This window comes from Syngnathus floridae, chromosome 22 (genome assembly GCF_059516105.1).
Source record: "Syngnathus floridae isolate MCC-2025c chromosome 22, RoL_Sflo_1.0, whole genome shotgun sequence".
Classification (NCBI taxonomy): domain Eukaryota; kingdom Metazoa; phylum Chordata; class Actinopteri; order Syngnathiformes; family Syngnathidae; genus Syngnathus; species Syngnathus floridae.
The window spans coordinates 3,174,482-3,200,097 of record NC_142434.1 but is presented as its reverse complement, the minus strand read 5'-3'; the positions used below and the strand labels follow the sequence as shown (position 1 = coordinate 3,200,097).

Genomic DNA, 25,616 nt, shown 5'->3' with positions numbered 1-25,616 from the left:
TTTTCCTTTTGGATACAATTTCACATCGAGCACATTGAAATGACTGTCCGCCCTGTTAATCATCCTCGCGGCCTCACAAAATGAAATCTCATTAATCCGGTAACCTGCCACACATACACACACAAACAGTCTGGCTTCAGCTAGGTACTTTATCATCTCACAATTGTAAAACTCGTATGTTTGTGAGCCAAGAGACCCAGGTTGAGCTCTACCTGGGAATTGTTGCTCATGTGGTGAAGGACCAAAGGTTGCTAGGTGGTGCTAATTGACTTGCGTTACCAACAGAAAATATGATTGCTTGTCATGACAGTGTGGTCAAAGTGTTGCACAAATATGAACAGAAAGATAAATTGCGCTCTGGGTAACGCGTGGAGAAGGTCCTGCACGTCGCTCCAGATATTAAAAGCGTTTGGCTGATGTATTCTCCTCTCTGTCTTTTGGTCACAGTGTACACAAGGTCATTCCGTTACTGATCGATAGCTTGTATCGAGCCGTTCAATCGATGCCAACAAATGAAATTAAGCTTCCGGGGTGGCTCAAATGATCTCGCGGCGATTAATAACACACCGTCAAGGCGTCGGCGCGTGAGGATTTCCTTTGCCTTGTTTCCTCAGGGTAATACCCGCGGGAACAAAGCGCCGCTAATGGTGTTTATCTGCGGGAGCGCCATTTGCCGTTAACAGCGAGGAGAACAAATGGTTTTGTTTACAGAGCTGGAAGTATATTGCTTTTGGATTCCTGTCATTTTAGAGAAGCCAAAACAAAAAGTCTTTATCGTCACTCGGCTTCTAAATCTAAAGTGTTTGGTGTTTTGTGTTTGCTCGCGCACACCACGGCGGTAAACAAATTATTCACCGCGCCGTAGTTGTAAACACGATTTTCGCGTTTCTGGAAAAACGTGGAGGTGACGATCGAGCCTGCGACAAATTACGAGACGACTGCGAGGCCTGTTTATTGCTATGAAACGAAAATCAAGTCTCATTGTTTGCCCGTCTTTCTCGCCTATTCTGCTCCAAAGTACACAAGTTGTAATTCAAGCTAACGACGCTAATAATCGCCCCGATCATTTTCATGATCTGTGCTTTCGCCGCTCTAAGTAGAGAAATGGTTTTCCGCTTTGCTCTCGGCTCAAGAACCATTTGTTAAGGTGTGTTTATCATTCACGGTGACCTCGGTTAAGTGTCCTGAGAATTATATTTAAGGCCGCCGCTCCCAGTCGGCAATTAAGTACAATTCATTACAGCAGTCACGCGAGGCCTACGGGGGGGAAAGGTAGGAGCAAAAGAAAAAAAAAAAAACAAAGGCGAAACAGATGGAGGAGCAAGAGGACTGGCCCGAGGAGGGAGAGGAATAAGAAAAGCGCCACTAGGCCACGCCCCCGAATATCTCCGTACTTACGCCGCGCTCGCTCTCCTCCCGAGTCATTTTGCATTCAGAATCCGATTTGTCACACGTTCTGAATCGGGAGTCGTGCTCATCAGTCTGGAAGTGCACTTCCTGTTCTTTTTAACTCGTTGGCTGCCAGCCATTTTGAGAGCCTGCAAAAAATACATTTCCAATGCTGTAGCACGTTGATTTGAACAACCTTATCAGAAAATTGAAACGCAAAATGCAAACAGTATCCTTGCACTTTATTGTTGGCGTAATAACGGCGATTGCTTTCTCCTCGGCGCCGTCCCGATCCATTTCCTATTTGTCATTTCTCACGGCGACAGCTACGGCCATTAGCTTGAAATATACGCTGTCAAGTCATCCGAGTGGTTTAAATACCGGCACTGTCGTTGACCTTTGACATTGCACTCAAAGGAGAGGCGCAGATAAATCGGTTTTCGTTGAACCGAAAATATTTTCTCCGTAACCCGCAGACATGATGTCACACAAACCGTACATAAATCCATCCAAAAGTATTTATTGCGTGATTTATCAACATAAAACCACATCAACCCTTTCCCCCCCCCCCCAGACAGTGATTTTAATTATTTTTCAATTTTGTTTTGTGACATCACTCTTGCGAGAGCCAAGTAACAAACCCTAAGTACTCTTTTATCATTTCATTTTTTTTCTCCCCCCAACCCGTCTCGCCGAGCGGTACCACAGTTTTCGGCGGACGTGATGACTTTGCCGACCATTTGCCTTTTCCTCAAGCGCTCCCGCTATGAGGTCATCACTTCTCCCGTAAACTGTTGTGACAGCTGTTGAATGGACTTGCCATTACATTAGACAGTCACGTTCCCCCCAGCTTGCCCGCTAATACCCCCCTCCCCAATCCCGTGACATTTCATCAACGGCTCTACACCATCAGGTCACCATCTTCTTTTTGTCCACCAAATATTTGACACGTTTCAGTGGCGATAGTTTTTGTTTACGTACGGACCCCCTCCAAGAACATCCTGACTCCCTGCATATGATTCAAAAGTGTGGTTAAGTAATAGCAGCAGGTGTGTGTTGATGCGCGCCGGTGTCCAAGCACTATGTTTGTGCTAAAAGCCTTCCCGCTGTGCAACAAGCCACAGATTCATTTCTCCGCTGAATTTCTTTTTTTTTTGTGTACAAACGTGTAACTTCCATTTTAATGCTTGAAATCTTTCGTTAGAATCCATACAGAGGAGTTCATTTGTGTAGTCAAGATTCCACTCAGGTCGCTATTCATCTCTGATTACACTCTCTGATGAAAAGCGGGGTCGGAGGTTACGCCGAGCCACGAAGAGATTTACCGAAATAACACACGGAAGGGTCAAGTCTACTATCACGTCTTTGGCGGGTCGTGCCGCTCGGACCTTTTCAATGTGCTTGCGTGTGAACGGATGAATCGATAACAATCCATCCTGCTAACCACTTCCATAACCTGAGAGACCAGCCGATCAATAGCGAAGGAATCAATGGTAAATGAAGGAGCATGTTGCTAATTAACCGCAGTGCTAAATCAAAGTAGGAGATGCGCCCCAAAAATATTAACAAGCTTTCTATGTGCAATTTCATGACTGGTACCCATTTGGAAAAATATTTTTTTCTTCCTTAACCTACCACTGTGTTTTATTTGCTACTCTAAAAATTATTGTTCGACCCCGCCCCCCTTAAATGTAAGTTTGGCATCATTTCAAGTGTTTTAATGAGTTAAATGATCTTAGCAAAGAGGCACGCGCCGCCACGGCTCAACACAAAGCCGGCGGCTCATAATGAATTACAAAAGCGGCAATTAATAGCTAATTAAACCGTATCAATCACGCCGGTCAGGTCGAACTAATAATGATTAATGGGTGAAATCTTCAAAAATAAACCAGAGCACATTTCTATCGAGCGCAAGTTAAGACACTTGAAAAGGGGAGATATCGGACGACGTGGAAACGAGTCAATTGAAATTCCTTCGCTGATTGGACGGGATGCATTGGCTCAGACACTCGCGCGCTAATTCGGTATTCATGAGGAAAATAAGTAAATCATTTCTGATCCGGCGCTGTCCGAGCGTATGTATGCTAATTGCTAGACTTTGATGGAATGCTTATCAACGGTAAATGGAAAAAAAAAAAAGTTCACGCTAATAGCTGGGAGATGCAGATCAGGAGACTCTAGCCTTAGCAAAGAATCATTGTAGCTCGTTAGAAACGGCACGCTATCGGAATATATGAAGAGCCAATCATTATTCATTCAAATAGAGGTCACCCGCACGCCGCGTCTTTTTTTTTTTTTTTTTTTCCTTTCCTCTAGATTATAAATTTCTTCTCCCTGTCTGTCCTGCTCTTCTTCCGCCCACCACCCCCGCAGCGCTTGAGAAAGTCTACTGAATTTAAATGGGATAAATCATAAATCTGATTAGGTGAATATTCTCTGTGATCTGGAGGGCAATATGGGGAGAAAGGTGATGAATTGGAAATGATGAGAAGACTTGGCTCATTTTTATTTTCTCTTCCCTCCTCGGCGTCACCCGGCCCTCCCATCAGGAGTTTTCCTTGAATAATTTACCAGCACGACAATAATGGGAAGTACTTCATTAGAGCAAAAAGCTCTCGCGGTGTCGGCAATGTCTCTTAATTGAGAGTCCTTGGATGAATCCGGATAGGGAGTGCTACAATTTCAACAGTCTGGAGATTTATTATCGCAACCTTTCATTTTAAACCGCCGCCGAGGTTGCGGCGCTGGCGGGCGGCCGCTAACTTGCGCTTAATGGCGACTCAAGGTGGACCGAAGTGCATTTCCTCCGCCTCCAGATGTTGCTTTTGACGCTCAAGGCCGCAATCGGAGAGTCTGGCTTATGCGTAAAAGCTCACCGCCGATTAAATATACCATGCAAAAAAAAAAAAAAAGTTTTAGGATAATCTCTCATTGTCTCCGGAAACTTTACCTCACCCCGAGGCCGCAAGACATATAACGGCAACCTGTAAGCCAACACGAGCACTTTCGGAAGGGATTAGTTTCCGACCCTGGCTATCCCACGGCCGAAGGAAGTTGCCCGGCGGAGCCGTGTCTGCTCTGTCGGGCCTGGAGCGACGACGGAATAGCCATGTGAATAAATGGATTCCCCGCGGTCTCCATCCATCTCTCCGCTCATGCCAAACAACGCATCATAAAGTAAGCAGCACATAAGCTGCAAAAAACTCCCCCCCCCCAATCTCAGAATTACCCCGGTCCTCGGTATCTCCCGCCCCGATAGAGAATATCGTAGCGACCGACACGTTTGAGCCACAAACGCCCTCGATTTCTCCATCTCTCACTTTCACCACGCCTCCATTGGCGGCTGAGCGTGTGTCGGGATGCTATCGCGCCCCAGGCAATCAGAGATACAGTCATATGTCACAAATAGGTGTCAACTCTTATTACGGTGTGTGTGGGGGGGGCGGTCGAAGGCGAGAGGAAACTCACTTATCAGGAAGGACATAGGCCGGGCACATCTCTTCTTCATGCCTTAGCTGGCTATTAACTTGTTTCCTTTCACAGGCCGACCGTATTTTAGCAGTAACACAAATGTAATGTCGCTTCCTGTCCACTCTGTCGCACTAACCTGTAAACGGAGTCTTATTTATTCAGTATCATCGGAAGTCAGGTCGCAAGGTACTGAGTTGTCGTTTTTATTTAATACTTTTTATTTATTTATTTAATATATGTAATAATATTATTTTTGAGGAATTTTTCATTTGACTTTTGGGCTTGTACATGAAGGCAGAGAACATATAAAGAATTTTTTTTTTTTTACTTGACTTCCCCTTTAGAGGGAATGTTCACTCAAGAGACACATTTTACATGATTGGACGCGATGCGATGTCCTAAGAAAGTCATAGAACGGCGAAAGCCCATGTTCTCGCATCATCCGTCATACATGGCTCATGGTAGATTGGCCTCGCTAACGTGTCGTGCCACACTTATAAGCCCCCGAGGTCGCACTTATGCAATCGCCGCCTTTGAAAGACACTCCGCAGTGTCGTTAGTACCGCTTTTAACAGCTCTAATGCCTTTCGGTGCCGAAACGTTCGCTTCAGTCCGAAAATTGGACACGTTTGCTGTGTGTGTATAGTATTTGTGTATCCAGGTGGAAAAAAAAACAAACTAAAATTGACCTTAAATAGACTGTAAGTTTTAAGGCAAAGAAAACTTGTGTTTTCCCTCGCTAATCATTTTATTGTTTACCCAACATCGTAGCAGGAAATTTCTGTTTGTTCAACATTTCTCCTCCGCACAATTTACTCTTACAATCATTATCACACAGCATCTCCCTTTTTCTGTTTCTTTCCTCTGTGGTTATTATCTGGCGCTCCATCTTTGACCACGCGTACCCCCCCTCCCCTCGAGCAGAGGCGTGGGGGGGGGCTCGGCGAGCTTCCACCGGCGAGATGGGCAAAAATCAGCCAGCCAGGAAGAGTCAGCCATCAATCTTCCTTTGCTGTCATTGCCTTATTCGCCCTCTCCTGCTCCCCTTCACTATCATTTCCTCTGTCTGCGCTCTATCTTCCTCGGTCTGTCCGGCTCGCCCACCACCCTTTCTAATCCCGACTTCAGTCAAGGTTGGACATGTGACGGCTGTCCGGCTAGACCAATATAAGCCTTGTCTCGCCCTGCGCTTTATTACTCCTCTGTTTCGATAGCATCTTCAGGAATCTTCATTGTGATTTTTTTTTTTTTTCGCACTCTCTGTCCCTTCAGTCGGCGTCTTTTTGTTTGGGTGAGACGTACCTTTAGTGCCAAGCCAAAAGTGGAAATCCTCAACAGATGGTTTCAAAACGCGGGGCGATCCAAGCTTTCGTACTCGGCGCTGGCAAATGTCCCTTAAGCCTCTTTTCAAGGCAAATATGCTGTTGGTTCAACTCGAAGCCGCTAATTTAGCTTCTTTTGTCAAAAAAAAAAGAAAAATGAGATAAAACCGCAGATTAGATGTAAACCTTGTTAAATACCTAACAGTCTTCAAAAAGGGAATCGAGTTATGGCCTCTTGTTCAGTGGCTAATACCGGAGTGTGGGGATCACAGGGGGGGGTGTGCTTTAACCTCCCCTGTCAGCCCTAATTAATGAGCTAATTAAGGGCTCAGGTTGAATTAAAGGTAGACACCTTAAGTGCCCTCGGGCTGTTCAGATAAGTGGCGCCGGGACGAAACGTTACAAAGACGGACGGCGGTTTCCCGAGCGGAGGTCAACCCGGACGGCTGTCGTTCGATGGCGATGTAATTTGGAGCGCGGCGGGCGACAGTCGGTGAAATGCGGCCGTCGACAAGGACTCGCCCGGAAAAATCATAGCGGTTTGTTTGCCATTACAGGTCGGTGCTGATAAGCGATCGGGCGAACATAAGGAGAATTGAAGAGGCTCTTTTGGGCAGTTTGCTGTGATTACATTACATCGCCTGCTGCAGTCGTAAAATCAGCCGATTTAAAGCAAACATAAAACGCTCCCCCGGGGATCATTTTCGCATGATGGATTTTTTAGTGCCTTCTCCTTCTCCCCGCTGGGGCTTCTATATGTTTTTATTTTTTCTTTATTTTTTAGTGTTTTCAATTTCCCAACTTTCTTTACTTGGGAAATACAATTCCAAATATTGATTGATTGTCCGTCGAGGAGATAAAGGCGGCAGATGCAGTCGTAAATGTGCTACTACCAGATTAAAAACAATACGAGATGAGCACGGGTTCCGCCGTCGTCGTTTTAGCACAAATGAAAAGATTGAAGGACTCGGAAACTCTCCCGGCCTCCCGTGTCATAACCCGTCATTTCATTCCAAACGTCCATCGTAACCTTTCTCGTAAAGATAACGAATGCAATCAAGTGAAATCATTCCGGAACGGCCTGGGCGGCCATTAGCCAGAGACACAGGTGGCTTTTCCAGCCCGTCGTTACCCTAATCCAAAACCACCGCGGGGCAGCCCGCAGTCATTTTGTCAGGCAAACAAGTTGAATTCTTATTACATTCACAGTGATCTTCTTCTGTCCATTGGGCAGAGGTAATTAGCTCATTTCTCTCGCCGCGCTATATGAGCCAATATCAGAGGACGCAGCCTGTGGGCGTTCCTATCAGTGTCCAATGTCTCCCGAGAGATTCATCAGCTATACGGCAAAGTCACATTATCGCGAGGAAAGCTTTGAGATTCAAGATGCAGTCAGCCGAACAAACAGTTCAAGGCGCATATTGTTGATGCACTTGGAGTTCCTATAAATCGCCCGCTGAGTTTACTGCCGAGTTGCGACCAAAGTCAGGCTCCGGTTGTCCTCCCAGTGCGTCCTCTGATGTCACTCACTAGTTTGACTCCCGCCGGTCGAGCTCTGTCGGACCGGCCCGTCTCTCTCCCTTCCTGGGGTTCTTCACATATGCCAGAGTGTAATCTGACATTTCCTGGCTCGGCCGCAGGCGCAATCTCAAACATCGCCCCACCTTCACCTTGAGTGTTTACACTCCTCTATGAACTGAACGTTGCCCAAACACTCTATCTAAATGTCACGGCGAGTTGGTGGAATAGACCGCCGACAATCCAGTCCACTCACACTGGCCACAGTCTTTGCAATGCTCTTCTTCATCTTCCCCCCCCCCCCCTTTTTTTTTTTTTCAGGCTCACTGAACTGAGGGAAAATGACATTTAATTACAGGAGAGCAGTCACGCAGTTTGGCTAATTACAATCCCGGGAGTTCAGTCATCATATCTAATTAACTTTCACTTTCATGAAAGCTTAATGCAGCTCCATAGGATGGCGCCGCATGCGCCGCACTTGAGCACCATTGACAAATGTCTGACAATTCATTTCTGTTTTGACTTGGCGTCTTCTCATTTACAAGCAGCGAGAGGGTTAATGGCTGTTTTTGGGGGTCTTTATTTCATATTGGACCCTTTTTTTTACGACTACTAAAGAGACTATAAAAAGATATTCATAATTGATCGAAGCCGGAATTATGCCTAAATAGGAATGAATATAATCAATCACTTGGATGGTGGTGGTAATTCCTGGCCGTATCGATTGCTCAAAACGCGGCGCGCAGTCTGATTCACATTCATTATGACACTCTCAGAGGACAATCAATTCATTATTATGCCTGCCCTTGACCACATTGTTAGTGTGCTTACTGGGGCATAATCCTTGGAGTGCATGCGAGTGCTTGTTGGAGTCATTTTTCATATGCACACCGCACTTGACAATACACTCGATCTCATCTCACACAAGACATTTTTTTTGTCTGTGTGTTTTTATTTGCACCTGTTAGAAAAGTTACCTCGTCGGCTTTTAGCGTATTCTAAAAATATTCAAGCAGGGGCGGAGGTAGTACGGGGTGCTGCTCTCCAGCCACCCCACTGGCCACACCCACATCTCAATAAGTATTGATACTCGGATTTGTTTTTATGTTATTGTCATCACTGAAAGAAAATCTAGGTCCGCCCCCGAGTCGCCGATTTAGCGATTCGCTTAAATACGGCCATCTTGTTTGTTATGCTAAGGTGGCTATAGGTGGGCCAAGCTATTACCGAAAAGTTTTCAATCACTCGCGGCATTATGGGATTTCCTGGGTCGCGTCAAGCTTGTCTTATCAATCTATTGACATGGCACCTGTGGTCGCACCGGTGTAGGAGACGGTCGCCGCTCCGCCATGGACGAATACTAATAGGGATGCAGATAGCTCTGGCTTTGGCCGTCTCAGCAGACATTGATCCCCCTGCAGACTTCCAAGGTGGTGACAGATGGACTGTCACCTCCGAATGAGATGAGATTGGGACACGTCCCTTCACATCTTCCTCAGTCACCGCACTCCACTGAGTTTGGCTCGGAGTGGGTCTCCCTTTGTGTTGCCGCTCCGTAGTTGCTTCCCCTTTCCCCCCCACAGCCTCTAGTTGGAGGGTCTCCCGCATATTCAAAAGGTTACAGCTTGAATCCCTGCACCTGCCATCTGTCATTTTTGCTGTCAGTCCCGACAGTAACTTGTCGATCTTTACTAATGGTAGCTAATGAAATGAGGCAAGGGGGGGTTGTTACTATCATTGTGTCTTCTCAGGAGAGCTGAAGAGGATTTTGAAGAGGTAATATGTTAGCTCGCTGGTTTACACACGAGACAACGCTCCGTTTTGGTGCCGATCCGGAGAACGTTTTAGATAGATCCTGCCAGCCTGGATTTGATTTTTATATCACAGAATCGATCGCAATTCTTTTTCTCTGACCTTAACTGTCAGTGTCGGACTTTGGGCCCTGAGAAGCATCACACTCAGGCGGTCTGGCAACAACAAGTACGCTATCCTAAAAAGTCTCTTAAATCACCTCTTGTACCGATTCTTATCCCCAGCAGATCCCTTTGACCGTGTCTGCGTGGCGTGTGTGGGTTTTAGTCTTGCAAGGAGAAATATCTTGTTCTCTCATCTGAAACTTCAAATGAATTTCCTTTTGAGGGCTTTTCTCAACATGCCCGGATTATTGGATTAGCCGGCACTCTACATTTGGACAACAGTCCGAAAAGCCGTCGGACATGTCTTCTGATTAAAAAGGAATAAAACTCGGCACGTCCAGTCGTACCTTGAAAGCGATTGGGACCGAAGCTTTTTAAATCACCTGTTGGGCGGTTTTGACTCGCCATTCCTCACATCTCCCAAATCCCACTTATCAAGCGCCGGCCACGGGATCGTATCAAGAGGAGCTATGCAAATGACCGAGAGAGAGGCCAGATCTAATCTTTAGGTTTATTCTAATTAAAAGTGATTTACTTTCCGCACCATCCCTGCGAGGCAGAGGTGCTTAAATGTCCTGCTCTCTGAGGAGATGGCATCCTCTAACTCAATTAGTTAGCAGAAGATGCACTTGGATAAAGTTTACTCTGTGTAGAACTGCTTAACATGCAATACAAAGCTAATGTGGCGATGCAGCTTGCATCGTGGAATAGTCAAATGTCAAGGTTGAGAGGTTTTGTTTACTTTTAAAGCCTAAACCAGACGCCGCAGATTTTATGCAAATCCTGTGAAACAAAGTATCGGCGAAAGTTGCTATACCAGAAGATTATTCAATGATTAGTAAAACGTGCACCCACCCCCATGCAGACCTTCATTGATATAGGCACCATTTACCGCTGTCACCCAGCACCCCTCATCAGCAACACCACTTAGTGAATAAAGGTCAGGCAATCAGGCATCTGGAAGGACAGCTAATTTGTCATCCCTTGACAAACGTGTCAGAGTCCGATCTTGTCCGCCGGGCTTGATACCGCAACAAGCCGTAAAGGTTAAGAGATTCAAAGAACAGCCCCCCCCCCACGCCACCCAGCCCCTCTCCTTCCCCCGCTTGCCCCGTTTCCATCTCAACAAGCATCGGGTGGCAGAGCAGAAAATCCAATTTGGGATTTGATACCGTGAGAGTTATGGGGTTTCTCGGATCTAACTCGGAGGGGTGTTTAAGCATGTCGTTCGCCATCGCCGCCTCGCTCCGTTGAACCCGCTAAGATCGAGGTGTCGCCGTCTCGTACGCGTCGTTGTCAACCGGCCATTGACCCGACAAACCTCATCCTATCTTTAACACCGACCTATGGAATGTGAAATGATCGTTGAAATGTCTTAGTCACCGCAAAGTGTCGTCGTTATCGATTATTTGTGTGCTGGCAGGAAAACGGGCAAAAAGCATTAAATATGGATTGAGGTTTCAACACCCATGAGATGACGGCTTTTACCTTTTGATCGTTGCGTGGAATAAATCTGAGTGTGCCCACCTTAGGCCTCACTATCATCCCACCATCCACGAGAATACATCATGCAAATAATTTACACAAGAAACAAACACAAGCGGCTCTTCCCCACCCCAAAGGAAGACGCCGCCATCCCTAATGAGCCGAGTGACATTTGAATATTTATACCTTTTTTTTTTTGGGCTCTCAAGAATTAAGTGCAACTCTAGAATTTCATGGCACATTCTTTCGAGAATCAAATGAATCGCCGAACGATGACGCAGCGGTATACCCACAGAGGAGCTGGCGCTTGCTAAAACTCTAATGACATTCCAGGTGGGCATTTGAAGGCAGGTGGCGTATTAAAAAGCCCATAAAAGGCCGGGCGGCGGGAAGGGCGTTTGGGACGGGCGAAGACGGCGGCGGTAACAAGAAACAGCACGAGACAAGAGGGGTGTTAGTCATGGGTCAAGTTGCCTGGGGGCTGGGGATTTAATGGACTTGTGTACAAAGGAAGGGAAGATGCAGGTTGCGGCGCTTTCAGGGAAGAAAACAGATGCTAGCTTTGCAGCCCAGCTTGTTTTATTCCAGTGCCAGCCTTAGATTAGCCGAACATGTTTATTTTCTTTGATCATTTTTGGCCCCTCAGAGCTACCATACTAAAGCGTGACTCGAACCCTGAATGCCGCGAGTGGTTTTTAGTTGTTTAACAATAAGATAACCAAAAAGGTGCATCCTCTAAAACACGCTAACGCTAAAAATAATTTCCGCTAAAAGTAATCATTATAGCTATCAACAGCAAACGTTTTCGTTATGTTTGTCTCATGCATTTTTGAACAGCACTGTCATTTCTCGCTGGTTTTCCTGTAATGCGAGCGCGAAGGAAAAGCAGCCCTGACTCTCAGTAGGCGGATGATCAAGACGATGATATTAAGAGCTCATGCCAGCCCTCTGCAAGCTGGGCTCGTCTGGGAATTGAAAGTTTAAAAAAAATAAATTCCCACGTAAAATATGTGCGGCTACACGCTCAAAGCTAGCAGGTCAGGTTACATAGCAAAGACCTTGCTAATTAACGTGTCAAATCGTGTAGGTTGTTTTCTGGATTCCACGTGTCAATTTAAAGACAGGTTCCGAATGATGTTGGGTGTCTTGCTGTATGATCTAATGACAGCAGGCCAAAGCAACTGAACGGGAAACAAAAGAACAAAACTGAAACATTTCTCTCCTCTTAATGCCGAATCAGACCTGGTCTGAGCCTTGAGAAATGTTCTGCTACTCTTTGGGAATCAACCACTTGGTGGCACTAGCAGCCAAAATCAATGAGGGCCAACTCAGTGTATGGAGCTGTGTGCAAATCACGCTTCGAGAACACCACACGACCGTGGAATGGAATCAAAATGAATCATTTGCTGCATTAATTTAATTAGAGGATGAAAATTCCAGCTTTGGAGCGGCTTTGGATGAGGGCCGCCCGGAACGCTCACCAACCGCAATATTAGGTACACAGAAATCACTCGTGTAGGATCAAAATTGTGCTAGAGGTGTACCTAATATTGTGACCGCTATGTACTATATATCGTTCAGATCAAAGAAAAAGCTATTTCTGTGCCCGAGATGTTTTTACATTCATCCCCCCCCCCAGTCGGTTTGCTTTTAGTTGGTAGAGCAATTAGGAGCGTGAGCCATTCGGAGCTCAGAGGGGAAGCCACTTTCTGATTCAGGTCATGTCTCCGCCTAAATGTCATTGGCCCGAGTGCAGCGGGTTAATTAAAGGCGTACGCTCGACACGGTAGCCTGCTTCAACCAGATAGTCGGAGGAGAAAGGGATTGACCTGTCCTGAAATCCGATCGATTATTCATTTCCAAATAGATGCATGTAATTTCATCTTCGATTCAATACATAGTGTAGCCGATCAGATTGCCGATTTTTGAGCCAATGAAAGCAAGTGTGCTTTATATTCGGCAAAATACGGTATTCACATTGTCAAATATGACGATGCCGCAAAGATACATATTGCCCGGCCCACTCTAGGTAATAATCAGGGCTCATTTGTCGCAATAGCGGGTAAATACTCCAGTGTGACTGGGTCGTCCTGTCAGCGGGACTCTGGCGGCGGCAGTGGCCCCCGATAATCTTTCACTAATTTTTATTAAGTGGGAAGGAAAAGGGCAAGTCTTGGCAGCAAAGCACGCACGACATAAATCAACCACCAGGGGGGCGGCGGTTATTATTCACACGACGCTACACGTACGGCTTTGCTCGTTAAGGGAAACGGATGCCTCGCCATATTAAACGTGTCATAATTAGCAAACGGTGAAAGTAATATCGCCGTCCCTGGGAGATTTCATTTCCGTTCTTCCGCCCGGTTTGATTCTGGAAGTGCACAAAGTGGAAGCCCCGCGGCAAAGTTTCTCCGTGGCGCTCGCCGCCGTCTCGCTGAAGAAACTCCCAGATAAGACAAATGGTTGAAATGACCTTTGAAAACATCACCATCTCTCAGCCGGCCCGAGAGAGACGAGGGAAGGAGCTATTTCGACGGAGTGCCGGGTAAAAGTGGGTTCCCAAACCGTGCCGGATTTGTCTTGCTTCTCTGAATGCTTTCTGCTCCATTTACACGCGGCCAGTACATTCGTCTCTGTCTCGGACAAGTGAAGAACAAGAAATGAAGGAGTCTTAGTTTTAAAAGCTCTCCGAGTCACTCGTGGCAAATTTCCAGTTCGTCACCTAAGCTACTCCGTGACTCATTAGTGTTTCGGTCGACTTTTCGGAGCACCTGTTGCCGCCCAATTATCTTACTGGCACAGCAGACATTTAAATGCATTTTTTTATTTGCTCAAATGATTTTTTTGGGTAGTTCTTTCGATTCCAATTGATTTGATCGCTGAATGTAGAATAACATAATCCAAGAGTACTATTTACAGATTACGTGAAGATATCTTAGCATTGAAAAGGTTTTACTCACAGTTGGAAACGCTTATTTCTGGCTAAATGGCCACAACAGGGTGTCCCTTTTTGAAATTCAAATGCGCAGCGACTTGGAAATTAAACGCGTCGGCGCGCTTGTGTGTTCGGGGGACTTCACCGAGGAGATGGAGTCCAGTCTGCGGCATCGCTCGTGTCCCAATTAGCCATGCGGGGCTTTGAATGTGTTTAACCTTAGCGGCGCTTAATCATGTCATTAACAAGACGGGGGGTCGGGGAACTGCCTGCGTGTTGCTACCTTCCTGCTGCAACCCCCCCAAAAAAAAAAAAAAAATTGTGAGGCATCAATTGTGACCTCTAATTCAAGGAGAGTTTTGGCTACGTTTTATTTAGCCGCTCTAAATTAAACTCCGATTATGTCTCGCCACTGATGACTTTTCCGGCCGCAGTTCTCCACTGGAACTCTAGCCCGCCGCTCGTAATTGCTCATCAAATCATCGCTTATATTTCAAGGAGCCAGAGATTGAAAGGGACATATGGAATCGGACAGCTCTCGTGAAACTATAACCGGGCGGCAATATATAACCGTCGGTGTGCATCGGCGGTGTCTATTAGCTAAACACGCCTGAATCCTATTTGGCGGTAATCAACAGAAGCACCATGGAAGATAAAGATCAGCCGCAGGCATTATTTTCCCTTCAGACTTGAAGAGTGACAGGCCCATTATGCCCTGCACGGGATTTATGCGATGATCGTTTTTGATGGCCCGGACGTCCGCCGTCGCCCGTAATGTTTTCTATGCTAATGAGGCTTCTACTCCTGCCACGTGACGCCATCTTTTCTGCGGGAAAGCGATTGTTGACGGCTCCATTAAAAGCCGCAACAATATTTCCTCCTCGGTTACCGTCGCTCGTCAGCCAAGCGTATTTATGTCTTTAGCTCCCGTATAACCACGGATCGGACTTCCTTTGGGAGATATGAAGCGACCTTGACGCAAGGTCCGGCGCGTGAAACAGCAACATAAGGCGGCGACAAGGAATCCAAGAGTGAAATGAAAAGCCGCCCCTCCGCCTTCATTAGTGCTGCGAGGCCATCCGCACTTGTCTAATGACAAACTACCTTGTTGTGCATTGTAAGTACAGTGTCTTGATGGATCGGCTTGCATTAGTAATGACCTTTCCAAAGACTACGTAGCCACTAACTTGCTGTGTACTCTGTTTTTTCACACACACATATATACATATATTGTATTTTCCGGACTATAAGGCGCACCTAAAAACCTTAAAATGTTCTCAAAAGCCGACAGTGCGCCTTATAGTCCGGTGCGCCTTATATATGGACCAAATTCCTAAATTTAAACTGGCCCAAAGCATTGTGTCATGAAATCAATCATAAGTGGCCCACTGAAGACTATGAATCATGAATCAAAGAGACTATTATTTTGTGATTATAAAGTCATTTGTTGCGATTGAAGTTGAAATAAAATAGATAAAATGGAGAATGATTTGATTTGGATTAAAAATCTGACATGATGCATTAATGGTGTTTTAAAGTTTTAAAATGGGTCATTCATTGAAGGTGCGCCTTATAGTCTGGAAAATACGGTATATATAATAAGCATAAAAAAATAAAAATATATATATGTCGAATAATTTATAACCATTCCAGAGTATTGAGGCAATCAGGGAAGTCTCCTGTCACTCCCAATACTCGCAGCCCAACAAATGCCAGAGACTTTGCGGCAATCCGAAACATTTCTCTCTTTCATACTTGGCTGGCAGCTGCCTTTAACAATAGATGGGATGGATGTGACCCTTGGGGTTTGTATCTTTTGACATGTGTTTTTCACAGTGGGACTCATGGCGGTAATTGCTTCCGAGGGGTCCCTAATCCGTTTTTACGCCACACATCGCACATCCAAAGCGGGAAACATGATTTATATTTGACACATGTCCTCTTTTCATCTTGGCTCTTTGTGATGAAGTTGTTTATTCGGGCTAGCTTGGACTCTCGGGGAGATAGAATGACTATTTTATTTTGTCTTCCCATGCACACTACACGTTTTTTTTTTTTGTTTCTATCAATCAGTGCGGAGATTGAAATGGCGATTAATAATACAAATACATTTGTCACATGAAGCCCGTCGTTTCTACCGCAGCTATAAACATTTGAACGTAATGAACACTTTTTTTGCTTCGACTCGTCGTATGCATCTCAATGCCGAGGGGGGGGGAAACAATTTCTTGCCGATAAAACAACGTTTCTCAGAATGCCTTTTTGAGCCAAGAACCAGCGAAACAGACCCACTTAAAGAAACATCAGTTACACTTGTGAATGCAAAACGGGTTCTCGCAGTCTCCCAGAATCTCGTCTTCAATCGGTCGCTGGCGCTAAAATTAGCATCAAGTTTTTATCAGCGCTGTGAAGAATTTCCTCCCAAACTTCTGCAGAATGTGCGCCCCGTCTTCAAAAGCCGGAGTCGTGTTGTCGCACAACACAAGACCATCCTGACTGCCTGTGTCGGGCTGTGAATACTAATACACGTTTTCTTGTTTGATGCTTCATAGAGGACACGGGGAACACGTATTGAGCGCTAACCTTTTCTTGTGGCTGACGGGTTATGCGCACAAATTCCCTTAAGGCCTTTCTCATCAGCTGATTAATTATCGCGGAATTAATTGCTGATACAACACCACGTGAGAAACAGCCGATAATTAGTACAATTCATAAGCACGTTGACTGATCAAGTCTTCCGGCAGCCGCCATGAGAACCAAGTTAGCAAATACATTTAGCTAGCAACACAATAATGCCGTTCGAGCAAAACGGTCGACTGAAACTAAGCCGTGTCGGTTCTCGTATTGCGCACGGGTCACTACGGATTCTTTCGGAACAAAGCCATTGTTAATGTTATTAATGACCGCATGGTTCTGCACTCTGGGGTCGAAGCCCGGGGATTTATTTCATACAGACTCCCTGTGAAAGTCTTCAAAGTGGGAGCCAAGGATCATTGTTCTTTTGCTCCCAAGCTCCCCCTGCAGCTACTCTGGGAATTGCATATTGGCATCCACAAAGAACGACTGCGCTAACGCAACTTGTCTTCATTATAAGCGGATTGTCCAGATGTGGCAGTTTAATTACCACATCCAAGTCCTTCTCATTTAATGGAACTTTCCAAATTTCTGGAAAGCCATTTGCATATCAGATTCATTGCAACTTGAGCCGCTTGACAATGTAATCTACAGCTTTGTTTGTCGCCTCCCTCCGCAAAGCTCGATTAATAAATGAGAATTCATCGGAAGGCATATCTGCGATTAAAGTAAGGCGGGAGGAAGAAAAAAAATCGAAAACAAAAGCATCTCCACGACAATACATGTTTTACAGCTCACCGACAGCCGCTCGAATTAAGTGATGCAAACACGGCAAATTGAATCAATTTGCCGCCTCTAAATGGATGTGATGCGCGGCGCCTGAACGCTCGAATGAATCCGAGAGAATTTCTACGTTTAATAATGTTGTTTTTGTTTGTGCCTTTCTTGTCCTCGCTCACTTGATGAAGCTTCCAGAAGATGGGGCGTGAAGAGGATATCAGATAACAAGGCGGCGTCGCATGCTCCGGGAACGAAGCGACGGGCCGTGGTAGAGCGCGACGAGGGCGGAGGGCCGAGGTGAGTGGAGCATATCAAACAGATAAGAAGTCATGTGGAAAATGCTGGAGGCAAAACCATGCATAAAATTATCCAAAAAAACCTCTAAATCAGAGCAACATTCTACATTGACAGGTTAGCTTGTGTTGTCTTGCCTTTTATGCTATCAACTATCACAAATCAAAATCATTAGCCAAAAAAGCTAACAGAAAATGTTTACTTTACATTTCACATTTTTAATGTTGTGTCTTTATGTGCTGTGGTTGAAAAAAGTTACAAGGACATTTTATCAAAGGAGTAAAGTACTTGTCTTGTATCCCAAATCATCCCTCCCCATTGAAATGAATAGAAATACCCTTAATCCATTCCAGCGACCCTATCAAACTCTATCAAAATCTTTTGTAATGGGAAAAATAGTACCCTACATTCTTTTACGTCTTCAAAATGTACATCAACAACACATTTAAGTAGACTGTAAAGAATTAAACAAATGGCAGCGCCCTGGCCAATGTTGCGTCATCATACCTCATTAATTCAATGTCATACTGATTTACAGTACAGTGTGTTCCTATATGTTGACCCCACACTCAAGTATAGGACATGTACCTGAAAAAGTCGAGTCACAGAATATTTGTTTTTCGTTACTTGCCACCGCTGTCACTCTGTTGACATATTGATCCGGAACCTGCAACACGTAATGATCAACACGGAATACAAAGCTTCCCGACAGTGCCGAGACATTGACAGACCCGTGATTAAATCAAGAGAGGCGGCCACGTTGTTGACGACAATGATGATAACGCCGCGGGCACTTATCAACGTCGCCGCCAATCTCCCATCCGCCGCCGTTTCCAAGTCCGTGTCAGCTGGATGCTGATGGGGTGAATCAATCTGAACGAAAACCAAAGCGTTTATCATCAAAATCAAGTGAGCGCCTAGCGCCGACTCGTGAATAATTGTTGCCAGGCGTTATGCTTTGGCTGTCACTCGCGACTACGCCGCCTCGGTTGTAATGCATCTGCATTAAGGCGGCCGCTGGCACGCTGTCACGTACGCCGCGCCGTAAGCCGTTAAATACATAAATCGGGTTTAAATGAACACACACCCCACTTGTCTCGCTCGCTTTAGCGAGTAATTCATCTCCCAACTCTGTGATTCTGTTATGCCGTCAAATTGACACGTAATCCATTGCCGGCGTCCTTGTTGTCAACGTTGAGGTCATCGCCGTCTCGCATCGAGCCAGTGTACAGTGAACCCGAATATCGTAATTTACAAAGCGTACCGGTTTCTACAGAACATAGCAGGGGAACACTGTACCGTCTTTTTGCACGTCGACTCACAAAAGGAACTCTGTTGTCAGTCTTAATCCCAGCCTGCACCTTGCCCGGGTGATAATCCTCCCCCTTTTTTCACTCTGAATCCTTTGTCGCAAACTTTTCAAACCTGTCAGGTCTTTCTGCAAGCTCTGTGAGCGTCAGACGTACATTTTTACCCCCCCCTTAACAAGAGCACTCAGGCTTTAAATAGATTACACCCCATTATCCCCAATTACATTTCAGAATAAACTTGGAAATGGAGAGTAAATCGCTTACCTGCTCAAATGTCTTTTATGGAACTTTTACAGAAGTCCTCACTGGCTATTTGTCTTAATTAATCCACGGGAAGAGGGCGGGGTTATAGCAAGGTCAAGATCAAAATGTAAACACACAAAAAGACTTTTATCAAACTGCACTGAGTCACCTCAAATATAAGGATGTTGGGAAAAGTTTTGAGTAATCGACTCAGAACAACAAGGAAAAAAAATATCTTCAAAAGGTCTTTGAATGTGACACTTGAAGTCTTTCGCTCAGCTGGTGTGGCCTTTCTGTTTTCCCCATTGAGCTGGAGCTGTGACCTACCACTGTGATCTCATTTGTGGATGTGTTTTTTTACCTGACATTGTAGGACACAAGCACAAATACATTGTGACAAATATTGGAGCATGTAAATATCAACCTATAGACCAAAAAAAAAATAATACAATATACAGCCGAGGTCTCCCGTGTGTCTCAAAGTGCCCGCGGCCACCTCCGTGGCGCCGAACGTGGAGTGTAACATCTTGTTGTGTCCATCTCCGCCGCGGCGCTTGATAAGTTACCTCTCGGCGCGATCTCGACATATACGAGCGCCGTTTTTACACCCTGTCAATAAAAGTGATTTACCCGGGAATCAATACGACGCTAGCCCGTGCGCTGACAGTGTGCTGTCCTAAATTTATACCCGCCAACATACAGTACATTTTTAGCTTTAACATTTACACAGGCAGTCAATGATGAAATCAACTGCAGTTTCCCAAAGGGGAAATTCTGGATGACATTTACATTAAAGGGAAAAAAAAATGTATGCTCGCTGAGATGTTTCTCATAAATGTTACGCCGTCGTCATGTCACCATTATTCCGACGCATTAAAGTACTCGACATTATCTCCAAACATGTCTTTTCCCTAATAAGCCGGGATGTCAAAAATATTGCGACGTTATAGTTTCAGAGGGAATTTCCCCCCGTTCTTTTATTCAAATCTTGCCTCGTGGAGATGGTAAAAAAAGGAAAAAACATCTGCTCTACGGCTATTATCCATCTGTCGGCCCTCGTTCCTCCCCGTTTTGCTCAGTGGATTCCTCCTCTTTGTCTACAACATGCAATAACCATCATCTTCCGTGCCAATGAGCCATGTCGCCTCAAAATGGCCGCCCGTCATCCCTTCTAACAGTCCAACAGGCGATGAGTGGTGGGACCCCTCCGTTTGGCCTCCACGGCCAAGAATTGGTGAAGCTCAGTGGATAGATGCCCACATGAGAATTTCTCGTTTTATTAAAATGTACTTTCCATTCCCCCGAAAAGAATATTTCTGCATCCATATTTACCGGCGGAATTAAATTCTTGACAAGCAGGTTGGGTCTCCGTTGGCCAGCCGCCCGCACGCAACGGCATCTTGCGGGACCGACGTGACATTTACTTGTAAATTTGCATGCTGCAGCTCATTAGCTAATTAGAAATCTACATAGCCCTCAGTAAAGCGCAGTTAACTTTGTCCTCAGGTGAAGGATTCCCCCGGCGGCCTGTTTAACAAGCTCACGAACTAAATCGGACCACAGCTAAAGTGAAATTTGGCGGTCGCTAATAGGCAGTGGAAGTCAACAAGTATTATTTTTTTTTATAACGGCACTGACAAGCTCTTAAAAGACCTCCATCATTAGTCAACTTCACGTGTCCTCTCGAGCTGTGAATCTCGCTTTTGGTCGAGCAGCGGCAGCAGTACTAATATTTACATCACCGATAAAAGTCGTTGTAGTGCGGCCCACTCTAAATCTGAGACCCGCGACTGTCGCTGATGACAGAGGGAAACATAAAGCATCCCTCACAGTGATGGAGCGCTCCTGATGCTTTTATTGGGCCGCTAGGAGAGAAAAAAAAAAAGGGCAGCGCTCGTCAGTTTCCGTCCGACTGTGCTGTAACGCCGTTTGATTCCTCCCGATGTCGGGCATCAAAAAATTCCACATGATCTATGACTTAAGTTTAAAAGGACAGAGTTGGAAATCATTATTGGTGTCGCTGAAGCTTTGTCGGGTTGTTTTTGTCATTTGCTTTTGATTTTGTCTATGCTTGTAGTTCAAAATACAGCCCAATTGTGTCAAACTTTTATACTACATAACTTTTTGTGGTTTCGATAGCTAGCAGATTGATAGTGAGCTAGCTGGGTTGATAGCTAGCTAGATTGATAGTGAGCTAGCTAGCTGTTTTCTCTTTTGCAGTTTCAGAGAGGTCATGTACAGTTGAAACTAAACAAAGGTCAAGGCGTTGAAACACAGGACTTTGCAGAGCCCGAACACGCCTGCTAACCTTTGTCGGGCCGATTCGGAGCTAACCGCGTGGGTAGTAGCCGACGGTGGGGAGAGTCGCGGCTGCCAAATTCTCCGCCGGCCAAAACGAAGAGAAGTCCTTGCCATCTGGGGCGCCTGAGGCAAGGCTGAAAACAACTCACTGAACCCCCCCTACTTTTCCCCCCCCTCATTTGCGGGGTACTCGTTTTTGAGAAGAAAAGCAATGAGTGGACATGATGAAAAGGTCTTCCCATCGCTTTGCTAACGTGGGGAGACTGCATGCAAAATGTGACTTCCATAAAACTTCAAGTTCAACTTTGCCAAACATATTTATTAAGCCTGACTTTTTTGGGGGCGGGAATGGCTGGCAGTCTTAACGCAAGAAAAATAATTTTTTCGTATCTGTCTTCTCCCGATTTACATGAGGATAACAGTGGCAAGGATAAATATTTTTAGTTGTGACGGGGAGGGGGCAAACAGATGTCTGTTTAAATGTCATGTTTGTCGCCGAAGCTGCGCTGACATTTCCGTCCCAGACTTTCACCTCTCGGATTTGTTTCGCCGTGACTCATTTAGCGGGATCGGCTCGAGTCGGAGCCGCGCTTGTGAATAAATATGATCTAATTGATAGCTGACCTCTCACATCAACAAGCAAACGGGACTAAGGCGAGGGAGACTTAACTGTTTATGCATGCATCCGCATCACGCCCCCTCCTTCCCTCCCCCGTTGCATGTAAACCGCCTTGGGTGTGCGTGTCTGATTCCGACTGCATATGCAGTCGGGACAGCTGGTGGCCGCGGATATTGATAATGGCATCGGGGACGCTCAGCTTCTTGTCTTATTAATCACACCAGGCTGAGCGGTGACCTTTCCCCGAGCCCACTGCTTGGGGCTCAGCCGTATCCCGTGCTTCCTTCCCCTGCGCCCCCCCCACTCCCTCCCTCCCATGGGAGTAGGAGCCTGACATCACTCACCCGGCGTCCGCTAATGTCAGCCCCGAGCCCGGCCGCCGCGGCTCACCGGCCCTGCCCGACGCCCCGGACACGGCCCGGGATGACAGAGACATTGATCATCCGGGAAGCAAGCGTTGTCTGGCGGTGGCCGAGTCGAGGGGGGGGAGCGTACATGTGTGTGCGTGTCGGAATATAACGCCAATTGTGACTGGTGGGCCTAATTACAACTCACATCTGGGTCCTAATGAGCAAATCAACACCTATTATCGATCAAGGATCAACTGGCCTCGAGCCGCTCTCCGATTGGCCGAGACGATTCACACGGGTCGCTCGGTTACGACTAATTACTCATTCAGAAAACTCGCGCGAATCAGTTTATTAGCGCTAAACGCTAGCTTGGCACATTGGGAATTTGGATGCGATGAAGAGAAATGAAGAGTTGAGGTCACCTCATCTTTACAATCATAATGGCCAATCGTTTCTTTTTAGGCTTGGCAGAAGCCCATTTGGACAAAGCTATGTAATCGTGTTGTATTGATGCAACGAAAAAAACCGATATATTTGGGAAGGTGGGGGCCGAGCTCTACCGATATCCTTACAGTTGTCTATCATTTATCTTGTACTCATCAAATAAACAAAATTCACGTTCTAATTAATAGTCTCGATATTAACTGATTCAAATATTCCTTCATTAACCCCCCGCTAAGGCAATTTAATTGCTCTGTTGATTGCAAAATCAGGGCTCGCTCGCAGATGACAATCAAAATTGAGAATTAAAAACACTTTCCCGAAAGCCGCCACCAAGATTGCTCAGGTGGGAGAGACTAACAAGATAATAAATAGCAAATCAACTTGGAGTGGAAAACACTTTGGTACTTGTAGCCTGACTGAAATGACAAAATAAAAGATATAAAGCATCAAAAAGTGAGATGTGTCGATTCAAATATAACTTCAGCAACATATTTGCGTTAAAATCCACGAAAATGTTTGTACAGCAACGGCCGCGACATCTCTTCCCGGCCCTTTGCTGTCCATTCCAGTCCAAAGAAGAAGAGCAAACAAAATCATCCAGAATCAAAGTGATTAAAGTGCAACGAGATGTCAGAACGCCTCGGCTGGCTTGTTAAGTTGTCAGCTTTTGTTTGATTACCTTTAATTGTGTTTGACGCTGTCGGCACTTTCTCGGAATGCAGTATGACAAATCGCACAGCAGCCAGAAAAATAAATAAATGTTTTTCTTGCAATTGGAATTTGTGCAATGAAGACAGAAAAAAAAAAAGCAATATTGTATGGAAGGAATCCGCTCGAGCGGCTCATTCTAAACGAGGACAAGAAAAACAAATTAAAGAAGACATCAAAGTGTACGTTGATGAGGGCGCGCTGACATTAGCCAAAAGAATTCCATTCAAATTATTCAAGGATAAAAAGGCTAGGACTGCAAATCAGCACTTATATTTGCGGAAGAGCACGCAACTTTCAATTCCTCCTTAACGACCGCGTTTGGCACCCTCGCCGTGGCCCGTTAATGAGGACTCGCTTGTTGATTTGGTCCTCCGAGAACAAATGAGTTCAATTTTGTAATAATGATTTCTGAGGTTTGGCCTTGATGACTTTGCCTCGCTTTGTAATAAACTTTTCCGCTCGAAGTTATGGGCTTCTCTCTGCCAAAGAAAAACACGCGTAATGTCACTCAGACACGTCAAAGGTTCTTCAAAGTATTTGTTCGCCGGTTGAGTCGACTTGCTGAATTCATCTTCGCGTCGGACCAAAGTGCACACGTGATTCCGTGTGTGTTTACCTATGTTGTGTAGCATCGAACAGATTTCCTTGACGCCACCCAAGCAATACAGATTTGCCAATTAACCTCGATGTCACTGTAATTACCGAGTCACATCAGTAAAATGAATTAATTTCCCAAAAGGACCCGGCAACAAAATTAGCTCTTCCCGATGAGAGCCAATATGTTGTCTGATAATTAGGCGAGGCAAAAGTGAGTCGCTGCCATATTTATGGCAGCCCTTATGTGTAACGTACGTAAACGGCCACTAGGGGGAAACGACGGCCGATCGGCTACTTCCTGTTACGGAACGAAGCAACTTTTCAAAGCTCACTTTCAATCAACGCTTCAATTAGTATGTAAATTGCTAATAAAGCTCATTCGAGACACGCCGGGTTACCTCAGATGGCGCCAGAGCAAAGAAACCGTCGCGAAAAGTGTCGAAAAAATATTCGGCGGTCTCCAGTGTCGCATCAATCATGTTAAGATATAATTAAAGCTTCAATCTTGTTAGATGTGTGATTGATGTTTTGTTTAATCAGTTCAATAATTCAGCCTCGGCTCATTAATTAGCAATAATATCGCGATAATGAATCAATTTGAAATATGTATCGTTAGGGTTTATGGATGCGTCGCGTTGGATCTCCGGGGCGTGGTAGACTCCTCCCCCGTCGTAAAAATACAAACAAAAATCTTTATTAGCTCGGCTTCTGGCAGCGATCAGCTTGGTGACCGGTTCGGGATGTGTACCGCTACACGACAAATCTGATTAAAAAAAAAAAATCACCATTTGGAGCTCTCTTTGCTTCAATATCGTTGCAGTTAACGCAACACAAAGTAATTGCACTTTTTTTTTTAATAACTCGCAAAGTAATGGCAATAAACATGGGCGAATAAAAATAAAAGTTTGTGATGCTTCTCAGCATTCACAAAATAAGACTATAACGCTTCATACGTGTTCAGGGAGCCATACGGGAGCAGAAAACGAAATAAAAACAAGTAGTGTGTCTTGTGCCTAAAGCCAAGCTCATTATTTTCCACGGATAAATTATTTAGGAAATGTTTAATAGCTTGTAAAAAGAGGCAAACCGCTGTCCTTCGCATTTGTTTTGCATCCAGGGCTTTTTTTTTTTAACCAATCGCTTGCAAAATAAATCTGGCTAAATGTAGCAGCATTCATTTCAAGGACTGTAGTATACCTGCCAGGCCACTAGTTGGCGACATACACAAAAATTTGCATTTGAATACCATAGTCAATATAATTTTGTATAAGACTCGAGGAGATGCCGCTTTATGATATTAACGAGCTCCGATGGTAATTCGCACGTTCGATTGCGTCCTTGCTGTTTAAGGAAGAAA

At 45.3% G+C, this 25,616-nt stretch overlaps 1 long non-coding RNA gene across 6 annotated transcripts in view; it reads left to right on the top strand.

The window, feature by feature from the left end:
* LOC148379200 (uncharacterized) overlaps positions 1-25,616 on the top strand; it is a 164,249-nt gene that overhangs the window by 15,661 nt on the left and 122,972 nt on the right. For all 6 annotated transcript variants that reach the window (XR_015855529.1, XR_015855532.1, XR_015855533.1 and 3 more), the window contains one exon: positions 17,579-17,687. This is a non-coding gene — a long non-coding RNA (uncharacterized LOC148379200). The remainder of the gene's footprint in view (positions 1-17,578; positions 17,688-25,616) is intronic.